Source organism: Mesitornis unicolor, unplaced genomic scaffold, assembly GCF_000695765.1.
Source record: "Mesitornis unicolor isolate BGI_N332 unplaced genomic scaffold, ASM69576v1 scaffold33968, whole genome shotgun sequence".
Lineage (NCBI taxonomy): Eukaryota > Metazoa > Chordata > Aves > Mesitornithiformes > Mesitornithidae > Mesitornis > Mesitornis unicolor.
In genome coordinates this window covers 50,719-64,986 of record NW_010203180.1, presented here as the reverse complement: position 1 = coordinate 64,986, position 14,268 = coordinate 50,719, and the positions used below count along the sequence as shown (strand labels likewise).

Sequence of the window (14,268 nt, the reverse complement as noted above, 5' to 3'; positions counted from 1 at the left end):
CACTACTGCTAGTTCAGAAGAACTAAATGAGCAGAACAGCGAGTTTAGATACTCCAGTCATGCACGTTTATGTTTTTACTTTTAATACATTCCAACGTGTATGACCTTTTTTTAAAATTCCACAGTTGGTAGGGAGCTGTATTTGAGGCCTCAGCTTCTGCTGTCACCCGTAAGAGATTACTTTTACTTGGGAAGAAAAGAAACAATTTTAGCTCTCAGGCTACAGGCAAAAGCTATGAAGTGAGATGCAAGCAGACCCAAGAGGCTTCTTAAATCATAAGGTAAATCCAAAGAATCTACAATGTACTTATTTCAAGATATTTGCAAGTATTTAAGGACAGACAGCGTTAATGTGTTGTCAACAGTACTGTTCATGCACATACAATTAAAGCAGCATAATGTCCCGTTCAAGCACCTACAAAGTATTTTTGAAAACTTGGTATCATAAAATAGTTAACACGAAAAAAATATATAAATCTTTACCATTACCATTTAACCAAGACTTTCCCCTTAACTCAAAGTATCTCCAATACAAACTTCTCCAATGAATTATTCTTTGCCTTTTCCCCAAAGGAATTCCACGTCTTGAAATTCAACTTATCTCAATTGTTTATAGAAATACTGGGTGGCTATACCTTGTGGTTTTGATGTTTTGTGGTACTGATGATCCACTGTAACTGTAGATCAAAGATTTCCTTTGTACATTAACAATTTAAAGTACACTTCCTGCACAGTGCCATCTGGCCAAACGATCATACACCAGGTCAACTCTAATGAAGGACATAACTTGCATTACAAACCAGGCTTCACAAGGGTTCACATTTCTTCTCATTAAAGTGGTTTCTCCAAGACTAAAACTTAACCGAGTTTTAACTGAGAAAAGGAACAGTCCCCCTTTACTCTGAATGACAGTTCCCTCTCACGCCAAAATGAAGGCAATTATGTAATTTTGGTCTACTACCTCAGAGAGAAAAGATATACATTACTTCAGAGAAAAAAGATAAAGAGCTGCTGCACAACGAATTTTTAATTAGCTGTCTTGTAAAATTAATTGGCTTTTCCTTAAAACAACTTATATGCACAGACATGCACACACATACTTCCCACTGCCCTCTCCAGATCTGTGTTCTTGTGATGTTTGTTACCAACAAAGATGTTTTAACATAATGTAAACTAAAATTACTATTAAAATTGCAGTGCTTTAATTTTGCTTAATCTACATGGATGCAAATAAATCAGTATTTCTCAGCCTACGAAATCCTATGATCTAGAAAACAGGGGCAGAAGACAGGGAGGGAAGTTTCAAATGCAGTAGTCGTCCTCCTTTCAAATTACCTAAGTTAGACAACTGCAAGAGCTCATGACATACAGGAAGTCAATCTATGCAATTCATCACTCCTTCCTGCCCTTGCTCTATAAATCTATGTAATGCTGTACTTAGAACAGGGAAGCCCAGATACTCATTGAGATGCTCTAAATGTGGTGCTATAAATGGCACTGAAGCCTAAAACTGGTGCTACATGAAGATGTGATCAATGGCACCTTAACTATTACAAGGTTTTAATTAATGTTTCTTTAACAAAAGTCATCATACAAGCAGACATTAAAGTATGTCAACACTTTGAAGTGATTCTTTCCTCTTCAGGAGTTATTGCCATGACTTGGTACTTCTCCCACTACAAACTACATTCAAAGCATAACTTTCAGAAGTATAAACTATATCAGAAATTATTTAGCTTTTAAAAGTGGTGCAATGAAGTCACAGTTATCACTTTCAGAAGAGGTATTTCTGCCAGCAGATCTTACAACTATAGGGAGCAGAGGAATGGGATCTTCGTTTATGCTTTCTCTCTTCTTTACATATTAAAAATATATATATATTTCCTACATGGAAAAGCAGGTAAAACAAAACAATTGCAACAGTACGTATAGTATTCACACCAGAGAACTTTACATGTAGGCTATTCATCCCTCAAGTCTCTGCTTTGGGTCTAAGTCCTGGAAAACCTAAACTAGATTCCAACAGCTAACCTCCCATTGGCAAGTCTTGCTCTTCTCCACGGAGAACAGAGTGGTCCTACACAAACTCATTTTTTGTGTTTGAAGTTATTGTCTGGAAAAGCACTTCCAAAGCAGCACTTGGAAACTGTCCGGGGACTTGGTGCCTTTTTGGAAAAGGATTTAATCTGAAAATAGCAACGACTGCTCCTATCCAGTGAGGTAACAGCTGAGAGACCCTGACCCCAGCCTTGGAGAAAAGACACCTGTCAGCCCAGGTGTCAACCCAACCCGACAGAAGCACCTCCCTGTAAACATCCTGCCTGTTACATTTCTCACACAAGGACCATTAATGTTAAATACACAATTGTATTTCTCCAAGTTGTTTCACACTCTGCTGTCAAACAGTACGCCAATACACCAAGTAGTCACCACAGTAACCACTGGTATCTCTTACATTTTCCACACCCTGATGACTGAAATAAATCCACTTTTTAAATTGGCCCACAATTATTTACTCAGTCTCAACTAAAAAGGTAAGACGAAAAGAGAGATAATGAGACAAAAGTAATTTTGCCACTTAAAACCTACAGCACAAACAGCCACTTTGCAGTCGCCTGAAGAGCTCTTCTCTACTTTTGAAAGAAATAGCAAAGGGAAGATTTATTTAGAAAATCAGAATACTCGTGTCAATTCCAGTATTACTTTAACTATCACAGATTCTTGTGAAGTAAAGCAAAATAAAAAGTAGCCCCACAAAAGTTAGTGCAGTTTGGAATTATAAATTATTTTAGTGTTTCTCTGTGGGATTTTATTTATTTCAAGTAAAAGGAGCCATTACCACACACTCAGAACATTAAAGAAAGGGCACTTCAAAATTCCTAATCTTAGAATCAAAAAAACTAATAACGTAGTTTATACTTTGCAACTTTCTTAGTTGCTGATCAGAATCAGAAGACAATGTGTGACAGACAACAAATCAGCTTGGACCGTGTCTTTTTTCCCCTCCCATCCTACTCAGTCTCACAATCAGTTTGAGAAGATCCCGAGGCTGTTCTGGGATAAGTAGGCTTGCTCATCAACACATCGGAGAGGATCACTGGGCTACAGTTTCCTACAGCCCCCACCCTAACATCACCATATTTGTCATATCTCAAGACAGAATGTCTGCAAATAGCCACATTTTTCCCATAAAGACTGCTGCTGAAGTTAAGAGACTGAAAGTCTCACAAGACGTGTATTTTTGCTCCATGCCTGAAGTCCATAATAAGCCCCATTAAATAAATACAAATCAGTATAACCATTCATGGAATCATTTCTAAATAAAGATGTCTCTTTGAATTAACTTATACCACTTCAAGCAATACTCCTTAATCTGCATTTTGGATTAATGAAAAAAAAATGTTTATCAGATTTAGTTATCATGAAACAGTTTCAATGCAAGTTTTTTTTTCACTTCACCACTGTCAGCAAAATCAACAGCTCCCAAAGAAAGAGGATTGTTAGAATTAAAGGTTGCTGCACTAATTCACTTACTGTTTAAAGTAATATAACATTTAAAGAGTGAGAGTGATCATTTAAAACATGCAAGTAATTTATAGTCCTTATGAATTTTAAAACCAGTCATGAATGTCCCCTGAATTAATGATCTGTTAGGGTACTTAGTAAAGGATAGGCTGTCCCATATCAGCAAAATTTATTCATATGAATAATGATATCCTCAATAACAAAGAACAATCAACTTCAGTATAACAGATCAGACATCCTACCACACAGAAGAAAAAAACCCTAATGGCCTGTACAGTGTAAAGACATACTACTCTGAAGTCCATCATGTCTTTTAGGAAGATGCAGTATATCTGTTTTTTAATTCCTTCATTTAATATCTTACAAAAGTTTAATTTGGTCATCCAGTACCTATGGACTTATGTAAAACATTTAAAAATTGCCATCCATCTACTATTCTCTACCAGTCACTGCCACTGTGTACATCCTAGGAAAAAGCTGGGTAAAGACCAGAGTGAACATCCAAAATTCTTACTGAAAAATCAGAAAAAAACATCTGAATTCCGCCCATTTGTACCATTATCAGAGTGGTATGAAAGGACCCATAGAAACCCATAGCTAGCATCCACCAAGTAGAAATAAGTAAATTACTGAGTGACTTAACCCCTCCAGAATCCCATTTTTCTGGTTGTAATAACTATCCTGCCCCTATCACAAGCACAAACTGGGAGCACTAATTAATTTTGTAGAGCACTTGGGCTTTTTTAAGTGAAACGTTATGAAGATACAGATTATCATTTGTAGAGCCAAAGGCCTCTGGAAGGTAGCATAATAATCTCATTATTACAGAGAGTAAGACTTAACACTTGCATTTAGCAGACAGATGCATAAAGAAAAAATCATAGATAGCCAAGTGACTACTAACCCAACAGCTGAATTTCTGACAGCACAAGGCCAGCATTAATTTTCACTGAAAAAATCCTATCTGGATACAAGTTTTCATTATCTTTTAGAAGCATGTTATTTTCTACTGTGCCTTGATACCATGGCAATTGAGAACTACACAAGTCATCTGTGGATTCTGGCAGCACTGGAATTTGACATTTGCTACTTAGCAAACACAAATTGGGAATGTTCCGGAGTATTACAAGCAGCTTTGTTCAAAATAAAAATGCAACTATCTGGAGAATCATCATTCTCTTTGGAGAACAAAGCAAGAGGGCGGCTCTTTCTTGTTATAACCACAGGTCTTGGCCCAGCTGGTAGCTCCATCTCCTCTGAGGAGAGAGGGTCAGCAAAAGACGGCTGCACCCACAAAAGCAGAAACATGAACAGATCGAAAAGATAATTCAGCTGGTGAGAAAGCTACAACACAGGAAAAGATCAAGGAAGAACAAGTGATGAGATAAGGGAGTGAATAAAATTGTGAAAGGGGAAGTAGAGCATGTAATGCTGCACGACATCACCAGTGAGTTCATACTGGAACTACCAGTGCAATCAGACCCAAATACAAAAGAGGTCCTTCAGCACTCACCCTTCCCTGTAATCACTGGCACCAGCCCTTTGGTTTGAACATTTGATGGGCACAGCTAAAAAGAGGAGCGAGAAAACTTGAGTAAGATAGAAAAATAAAGGGGAAAAAAAGAAATAGAGTAACAGTGACACAAGGAAGGAAGGAAGATGTGAGGAAAAAATGACTATAAAATAGGCATTTATTTTCCTGCCCTGATGGCCTGTTATTTCTCTCTGGTAACCTCTGGGGTAACAGGCTCAACTGTGTCTCAGAACTGTAATTCATACTCTTGGGTATTATTTGTTCAGCTTTATTTGGAAGCAGAGATTGAGTGCAATGCTAGCAATGAACTAGCAAACACAACTGAAAAAAAGAGCTTAGAGACTGAAAATGGTATCTAGGGATATGGTGGTATGCTTCTTGCTGCACCTAGCACAAACTTACTCATTCATCTCCCACAGCCTATCTCAAAGGCATTTTCCAAAAATGGCCATTTTATTTCAGAAACCAAGGCTGATGTTAAACCAACTGTCTTTGTCATACGGAAGAAGGGAAATATAAAAAGGTCACTGAAGTGCCAGATGGAAGAATTTTTGAACTGGAAGCTCTGACATTAATTCTCTGTGTTTGTCTGAAACACTGAACTCAAGGAGCAGATTAAATGTCTGTGCTGAATTGCCAAGTGAGAAACAAGTCATGCTCATGGAAAGGCCAACTGATCAGACCCCACGTAGGAATCCCAAGATCACAGAAATCTGAAAAGAAGTTCACACACCTGAATCAAGAAAAAATAAAGTTATATACTGAAACTTATTATGGGCAGTGCTTACACAACTCCTTCCTCTCACCACCACACCCCTCCTCCCATCTGCCAGGCCTGCAATAAAGCACATACGTATTCTGCTAAATTAATAACTAAATATCGGCATAATTACTGAATGAAGCACAATCCTGGAGTCAGGATTGATTGAATTACTGTATGTCCCTTGGGCATGGCAAGGTAGAGCTGAGCATTTCTAAAATTAGTATTTTTTTCTGTTCATAGCACAGCCTAACTTCAGAAAACTGAGTTTTCAGTCCATTGAAGTCGATGTTCCTCTTCTTGCAGGTTAAAAAAGGTCTGATTTTGAAGAGAACCTAGATTACATTTCAGGTCTATGTCCTCAAAGCAAAACCCTGTTCTGTGACAATAGTTGTCAGGAGGAGTCACCTAAGGACAGGGTCTCAGATAAAGGTCATGCAGAAGTCTTGACAGCCTGTAACGTACATGAAAAGAGACAGAACTCAGCAGAGCTGATCTAAAGTGGCGTTTTGCTCTATTTCTGTACTTAGGCCCCAAAATACAGTAAATGTGTTAGTAATAGAGCCTGGCAAACAAATTCTTCCTTTTACTTGCATGATGCTTAAGTTTGTCTCAAACTAAATGGCATGTAATATGGTATTCAATCTCCTGCAATTACAACAAGGCTGCTGCTCCCATTAACTATGATCAGGATATACAGCATCCAAAAGCAGTTGCGTTTTTGCCCAAGTAAACCAAGCAGGAGGACACAGGAACGGATCTGCAGAGGTGTCAGCATGAGAGAGGTGGCTTCCAGCGCCGGGCACGAGCCAGTGACTCCTTGGTAACCAGCAGAGCAGTGGGGAAAGTGTCTGAACATAAACACTCTCCCATGAGATTATGACAGGTGGTTTCTATACTCTCTTACTTAGTTATTCATTTGTATCTGTTGTCTATCCTCCTCTGTAACCATATGAACAGCATTTAAAAATAAAGATTAAAAAAATATTTTCAATCCCTTTCCCATATCAGCCTCCTGCTCCAACAGATGGCTACATGTGCCAGTGCTAGATTATACAGTTTTCTTCCCATAACTGCATTATTAGTAGTTTTGTATGAACATTATATTAAGTCTGAGTTTACAGCTTTATAATTTTATTCTATCCTCCAACACTCCCCCCAATCACGAAGTTATCAGAGGCGTATTCAGAAATGCAGTATGTCTTCCCACTGCCACGCTCAAGTGTGAGAAATCTTGAGAGACTTGACAGCAAAATGCCTATTCTTGCTAAATTCTGAGGCTGTTGATAAGATTTTTAAGAAAATAAATGGCAGAGCAACTCCATGACTTGAAAATAGGGTTTACCTAGTTCCTTTGCCTATCTGTAGCAAGTCTTTTGATTCTTTCACAGGTATCATCAAGTACTTCTGATGCAAAATAAAACCAAGAATTGTTCTCCTACAAGCAAGGACTGTAACACAAATACTGGTATTGGTCAGATCTGGTCATGCAACTGATACGGTAAGACTTAAGCCCAACTATGCAACTAAGAATTCAACTAAATTATTTTATCTGGTGAGCCTGAAGTCAGATGAAAGCAATGAGATATGATGAGATAAAAATTTAATTTATAATTACAATGAACCAGAGAGTTTTTTTCAGACTGCAAAGTCAGTCAAAGATAGTTTAAGAACTCAAGATTGGCCTTCACATATATGCTGAATAGCACTTTTCTTATAAAAAGAAAAGAGAAGGGGACAGGTTACGCAATCATCTTTGCAAAATATATGTATCTGCACGTTGGAAAGGCTTTCCAACCATTTTCTGTCAGGTATGACAACAACGTTCACTGCACTGAAGCAGCAAGCTGTACCATCCTTTATGAATCAATGGGAGCCTCACATCATCTTCAGTAGATGCTTAAAAAGTGCCTTCCAAGAAATAATTCAAGACTAGAATGGTAAATTAGCTTGTCTCTTCTTCCTCAATTCAGACCAATTCCTTCACTAAAAAACTCACAAAAATGTACTTACTTCATTCTCTTCCTTCTTTTCTGCATTTTTATTTCTTTCCTTCCTTTTCTCCCAAAGTTTCTTTTTTACTGTCTTTACCAAAATCTAGAGGAAAAACTAGGTAATGAGAGGTCTTTATTTTATTCTGTTAATGCATTTCAAAGTTTCATTCTAGTAGCAAGAAAGAAATCTCTTCTGCTCTTAGGCGCTTCATCCCTGAGGTCAACAACCCTACAGCTTGAGAAATGCAGCTTCCAAGGCAGATCAATGTCACAGGAAAGACAAGCTCTCTGAGCTCTTCTAGACTCTTACATATTATCTTCCAAACCATTGAATTTGACAAGGTATCTTCTATCAAATAAGCACAGTATAAAGGTATAGACAGAAAAAGAGTTTCAACTTTGTCATTATTCTCTTGTGCGAGTACTCTTCGGAGATTTGAATAACCTATACTCCAACTCGGCTTCCCAGAAATCTTAGTAACAGCCAACCACCACTATTTTGCCATTGTCTTCTTTCATGGAAGTCTGAGAGTTCAGACGAGGATGACAAGTCCAGCTTCACAAACAATTAAATGAAGAGAGTCCACATCTGTGTTTGGAGCTCACATACACGTAACTTTTTTTTTTAACTTGCATTTTTTCTTTTTTTTCCTGAGATAAATTACCTGGTTGTAGAATTCTATAAAACTTGAATAAAAACTCTGAAAGGAATTTTCTTACAGCTACTGCAGGTTTGTCAGACTTGCAGTCAAAGCACAAAGGTGTAAAGAAGCACAATGAAACTCACATCTCAGTACATAATGCGCTGCGCTGGAAAAAAATGGCAGAACCTCTGCAAACATACCATGTCCCGCAACTCATTATTTTGTTGTAATAAAAATTATAGCTTCTTAAGTTATTCATGATATGAAGAACACTTCAGTATATCTTTTCTTGTAAACACGCATAAAATGGAAAATGGAGAGGTTTCAAACTGATAGTGAGAAGAGTTCATAATAAGAAAGACAACTGTAATTTTATAAGAATTCTCTGAAACAGCAGAGAGATAATGCTCAATTTTTAAAAAAATAGGTATTTAATCAGAGAACTGAAAATTATTGCTGCTGCTTGGGTGTGTTCAAGCAAAAACATGTTCTGCAGTAGACTTATGACTGTGCTCAAATCAAGTCTAAAGAAAAAGCTACAGCAGTACCAAACAGCCAAGTCTTCTGCAGTTGGTGGCAATTTGCACCTCCAAAGCTGTGAGTTCATCTTGAATCACTTTCAACAACAAAAAAAATCTCGATAATCAAATTGGTCAAAAATCACATCTATTGGTAAAGTTCACATCAGTGAGAAGTCCTCCATCCTTACAGTACATTAAATTTCTCAGGAAAATATCTGATGAAACTGAGACTGACCGCAGATATTTTGTGTAGCTTTTCTTGTATGGCTGCCTACCAGCAATATAATCACATTGCATAATAATATAATTTTATGTATCTGGACTACTTCATCAAATACATGGAATTGCATGCCAACTTGAAAGTTATGGGTGGTGGTTCCACCACTTTCCCAGGCAAAACCAACCTATCATCAAACTGTACAACTTTCCAAGACAATACTTCTGCACATCAAAATAACACTTCTATAGCCAGTATTTATCAATGGAAGCCATCTGTCCATTAAAAAACGCACTATTTACAAGTAAGTCTGTATAAGCATATTTTAAACATATTCTCTACAGGTTTAAATACAATTTCTTTGGTCTTACACAAAGATTTAATACACTGTGAGAAGACATATTCAAACGTACTAAGCCTGTAGACTGAAAAGCATCAGAAATGAATTAAATGAAGCTGAGCTTTCACAATACATAAACAGGCAGTATGCTTTTTTTTCTAGTGGATTTATTTCCTCGCTGCTCACTTGGTAATATTTGGTGTTTTCCCATTCAGGTAAGTTGTATATGATTTAATATTAAATTATAAACATCCTACACAGCAAAACTGAAATACAACTAACATGAATTCTACAAAATGTCCAGGATAGAACAATATACACTGGGTCAAAACTTGCCGATACGATGTTTGCTACTAGCTTATTTTACTTTACATTTATATAACATCTAGCTGAAGTTTATCGCAGACGTTTTCCAGTTAGAAGCTGCAAAAGATCTCCTAGTCAGCAGGATAAGATAGCAAGTTCTACTGTAGCATTAACTTACCCAAATTCTAATAATAAATTCTAAAAACTTTTGCAGAACGAAACTAAAATCTCCAGCCACACTTTTCACACTATTCCTGACTGCCACACCATCACAGAGTAAGAGAATTAACAGCTGAATCAGCCTGATTCTGCATCCTCTGTGGGCCAGTCCAAAACTGGCACAGAAAGTTCAGAGACAGCCTATCCACCCAGAAATACGATAAATGAAAAAGCAAGATCACAATACCACTTCAGCTCACCAGCAATAAAGGAAAACACCCACAAGTCAGTTTCACAGGCAAAATGATCTGTTTATGCTGTTGATCCAAAGATCTTATAATACAAAATCACCTCCCTGAATTCAACATCCAATACTATGCAAAATTGCTAATTCACTACTTGCTTTTTGCTAAATTTTTAAATCCAGAATTACTGATAGGCTTATCTCAGGGAGTGGAACAAAAGACACCCGTGAAAAATATGGCACAAGTGAAAGAGATATGTATAATCAATAATTCTGAAAATACATTATACACTTATCTCAAAAGCAAAAAGTAGTCACAGATGTGTATTTACTGAACTACACCAAAACCCAGAAGTCATCATGTACGTAGAAGAAGCACTTCATTGCTGATGGAGCTGCTGCTGGGAGAAGTTGTCCTGGCATTAATGTTGTGATAGCAGGATTAAAGAAAAATAAAGTCCTTAAGAGTCTGTTCCTTAAATGAACAACTTTCCATTCATGTAACTTTCTGACAGGGTACCAAAAGAAAAACCTAACCAAAGATGTTGGAAGTCAGTATGGATCTACCTAAGGGAACTTAAGCTTAGAAAACAGTATTTAATCTGTTCTTCCCAAATTTAAAACAGCAACTACATTTCTTTAATTCAGAAAGAGGCTTTGGAGCACTGCTATCACACTGGCTCTCTGTTGTTTCAATTAATATTTACTAGGATATTCTCTTTTATTTCAACATGGTTTGTAAGCTGTAGTTATCATTGTATCAGTACCTGCAATATTGAGGAAAACACTAGTATCATCAAACTCAATTTACAAACCACGTATAGCACCATCTGACAGCTGAATATTCTGCCAGGACTTCAAAGGGAAATAACCCCAGCAAAGCTGTCTGGATCTGCTTGGCAGCTCCTGTGAGCATTAAGGAGCGCATTTATTCCCACATTTATAGAGAAGTCACCAAATATGACAACCTGAAGCCTCACCTAACCTAGGCCGAGCATTTGCACTAAGTCTCACCCCAGCAAATTCCTTCTGACCACTTCTGACCAGGTGAGGCCAGGACAGTGTACCGAAATCTGCATGAAACAGACACCTCAGATGTAGCTGACACCATGCAAGGATTTCCCTTAAAGGACAAAATAATCTCTTATCAGTGGCAGCCAGAGCCCAGCGGAGCTGTGCAACTCGCTCTGGCAGTGCTCATGCCAGCCACCCCTTGAGATTGACCAGGCACACTGGCACTGAGGCCCAACTGCAGGTCCGTGCAATGGCACCCGCCATTGCCTTTGTCTGTGGTGTCCTGGGAGAGGCAAGAACTGCCCGCCTGAGACAGAGCACCAACTCTGTGGCCAGCATTTTAAACAGCCCATCCAAGCTTCCAGTGTGAGGGGAAAAATGTTAAAAACTCTGTATGTGTTTGGTTTTAGGGATCTTCTGTTTCATTTTGTTTAAGATTTACACAGCAAAACAGCTAAAAAGAGATAGTTAGGTGATCATTTTTGCTATATGACTTCAAAGGCTGGCTAACCTCCTTGCATTGAGATGTGATGTCGATTTTTAGCTTGCTCCTACTCCAACTTTTTGAAGTTCTTTCTGTCTGGAGTCAGAGACATGAAGGAGGCTATGGCAAGCATTCAGCCCTCAGGTAAGCTCTTATTTCCTGCTGCGACAGGCGTCAGCCGCGCTGCAAAACTCATCCACACAGGGAAGACCGTAAACTTTATCGAGCACTCACCACTAACTGCCTATTAAATGATGTATTTCTTACATTTCCCATCTGCATTCTTAACTTTTGGCCACATTTTTCACATTATATTTTATTTTCCTCCCTTAGTTAATTTAGGATCTATGTTTAACTAAATATTACCATAGGGAATATTATTTATTAATAAAAAATGTCCAAAACATTATTGATTTCTTAAGCTCAGAAACCTAAAATGGGCGGACCCCAGAGACAGTAGTAACACAGTGAACAGAGCTGATGGTTTTACATTTGGGGAGAAAAAACACTTGGAGGAAGAAAGCTGACAGAAGCAACAACTTTCACACTTACATATGTAGGTGAAAAAATGCCACTAAGAAATATCCTAATTTAAATTTTGATTTAAAAAAATCCCACGTGCCTAAGAGTCTCTGGACTTTCATTCCTAGTACATGAGAGCAAACAGAAATGGTTGGACTACTTCTAAGCAATAAACAATGTCAAATGCACTGAATGTTTACCGTTTATTAATAGGTATGACAGTATAAGCAAAAGAAAACTTCCATTTAAAAATGTTTGCAGCTGAAACAGTTATTGTAACAGAAACATCCAAGGTTATTCTTGAAAAAAAAAAAAGTATCTCTTTTTTCTGAGACAAAACTATGCAAATTAAGTTTGTATACATTGAGAAACAGCAGACTTCACATCACTTACCTTGCAGTACATATAGTGTCATAGTGTCACATAGTTTAGAATTTTTTTTTAAATAAGGAACTCCATCAAAATAACAATGAAGCTTTCAGAAAATAATTGAGATAGGACTGATTCTTCCCCCTTTAATCATATTCAGGGACTAAGAAGAAAAACCCCTTAATTGGCAAGTACAGAAAAAAGCAAACATGAATCACTGTCAAACTAGTTATTTGATCCCATATCGATATACAACTGGTCTCTTCTTGGAGTATGATTCACATACTGCATAAACACATTCCTTTAGAAATAAAACTCTCTGCTTCTACCTTTAACTAGCAATAGCAAAAAACATATTTCATCATACTATCATTACTATCACAGTTGGTTTCCTTTAAATGCTAGAACATATGGTGAAATATCTTTTTTGTTCAGTTCTGCTAGATTTCTGTTGAGATTAATCTAAGGCTTGATCTACAACTGAAACACACTAGCTGTCAGTTAAGTCATCAAAAATAATTCAAATTATTCTGTACAATGACCACATTTTTATCTCTCTGTCTTATACTAACGATAACTCCTGCTTTTTTCCTCCTCTCTTTCCCTGAACACACTGCTGCTCCTAAGCTTTCATACGCTGAAATTTTCCACTAAGATCTAAACCGCTGCCAACACACTCCTACATAAGCATTCAAGAATGACTACTTAAAATTACTACCTCACTTTTTGTTTCATTAAATAAAGAGAGCACGCAAGAGAAATAATCACAGAAGTTAACAAGGCAAAAAGATATTCTGACATCTATGATATAGCATGCAGTTAAAAGGGATCATTTTAATTTCATCTTCCACCACCAAGCAAATCTGTAACTGATAAAAGACATTTATTCAGATCTAGCAAGATGCACAGACTTGTTAGCAGAGATGAAAAAGTGGCTGATCACGTCCTTCACTCACTTGTCCCAGAGGGCATTCAGCCAAGCATATATCGGAAAAAATTGCCCATACTATCCTCATAATACAATAATAAATAAGGCTGTTGGAGAGAGAAATACAAAGCTGTACCGAGAAAAGCATGGCTTTTAAGCCTTCCCCTACCTTTTCCCTGATATTTACAAACCGCAGGCAGTGCTGCCAGGGACTCTCACCAGGGTGGCTGCCGAGAGGTCTCATGTGGCGTTCCCAGCTTCCCACCGCCCCCCCGCCTGGATTTTAACCATTCCCGAGAAAAGCCACCCTGACATGCACAGAATGAATCCTGCTCAAGTTGGAAGCATGTGATAACTAGGCTTCAGGTTGAAACGGGAAGCCCCAGCACCCAATTAATCCTGGAGATTTAAACGAGCCCCATCTTACCGTTTTGCTGTTGCCCTGATCAGGCTCTGCAACTCTTTGGCATCTCTCTAGCCATGTTAGTGTTTGCAGTCAGGCCGGGATCATTCAGCAACTGAATTCACAACATCTTTCTGCACTAGCAAGCTGAAATGGTACGGCTGTACTACAGCTAAGAAAGGGGGAAATCTAAAGCAGAAAACAAAGAAATCCCTCAAGATAGGGTAATCCCAGTGGAGTAAAATATGAAAGGTACAGATAAGCACCAAGAGTACCATATTTCTCTGTCTAAATTTCATCAGTA

The 14,268-nt window shown here is 37.8% G+C and overlaps 1 protein-coding gene across 1 annotated transcript in view; it reads right to left on the bottom strand.

Moving 5' to 3' along the window:
* The window catches only part of LOC104545478 (cyclin-dependent kinase 14-like), a gene marked incomplete at its 3' end in the record, with an annotated part of 38,423 nt that overhangs the window by 24,009 nt on the left and 146 nt on the right, over positions 1 to 14,268 (bottom strand). The gene's annotated exons all lie outside the window — the stretch shown is intronic.